We start from the raw sequence: 1,201 nt of genomic DNA on the forward strand, positions 1-1,201 counted from the left end.
AAAAGTAGTTATTGAAGAAAAAATAAATAATTAACTGTATTCTTTAGAGAAAAGCATACAAAACAATTTCGAAGAAAGCTTACCAAGCGCAAATATCAATTTTAACGATTTCATTTTGTTTGTTTACACCAGCTTTGATCACTTTTCTTATTTTAAATCTTCGCTGACCCGCTTTAACTGCCGTTGTTGTTCGTTGTCCATTTATTTGTTTAATTTTTTTTTTTTTAGTTGTTCCCAAATCGCGTCTTTCCTCTTCAACAGCTGGTTCTCTACTGATTCATAATTTCTTCTCTTACAAATACTCCTAGGCTTAAAAATACACAAATAAACTTATATGTAAGTACATCAAGGTGCATCACCCAAAAAAAAGTTGCGGTTTTTCTATTGGAATTATAAAATTTATTATATTTTAAGACTTCCGCCAAAATATTTCGGAAAAATATTAAGATGTATGTCAGTTGTACCGATTTGAAAATACTTTCCGACCTTCAAAACTCTATTTTTTTTGATTCCGTTGATAAAATTTTTAAATTTCTTTATGCATATCGTTTATGCTTAAACTCTTCTATAATCTGAGGTAATTTTTAGTAAAAAATTTTTAAACACTTTTCTTAAGATATAAAAGGCTTGATTTTAGAGATATTTTCAAATCGGTCCAGCCCACGTAAATCTTAATATTTTCCGAAATATTTTTGCGGAAGTCTTAAAATCCTATAAATTTTTATATTTCCGATGGAAAAACAGTCTTTTTTGTATGGCGAGTGATACACCCTAATGTGCATATGTATATTAAGGCATTTACTGATCTTATGCATGATGTTCTACTATTCTATTTTTCTCGAATTTTATTTGCATAATTTGTAAAATGAAAACAGTTTTGAGTTACGCTCAGCGAGATGTTTACTTTGTCGCTCAAAACAATTAAAATGTTCTCAGATATGGATGAGTCATTTAAGTGGAGTTTAAGATGCGCAACAATATAGGGTCACTAGGTACGATTGTATGTATATTAGGGTGATCCTTATAGTTTACGTTAAGTTAACTAACTATGATAAATAGAGGCGCACTTGGACTACTTAGTATTTAAATCTGTTTTTTTAACCGACTTTAAAAAAAAAGCGGAAGGTTATCAACTCGTCGGAATATTTTTTTTTATGTATGTATGTTATCGCATAACTTTGGACCACGTTAACCGATTTCT

Source organism: Rhagoletis pomonella, unplaced genomic scaffold (assembly GCF_013731165.1).
Source record: "Rhagoletis pomonella isolate Grant_MI unplaced genomic scaffold, Rhpom_1.0 Rhpom_scaffold_00011, whole genome shotgun sequence".
NCBI lineage: Eukaryota > Metazoa > Arthropoda > Insecta > Diptera > Tephritidae > Rhagoletis > Rhagoletis pomonella.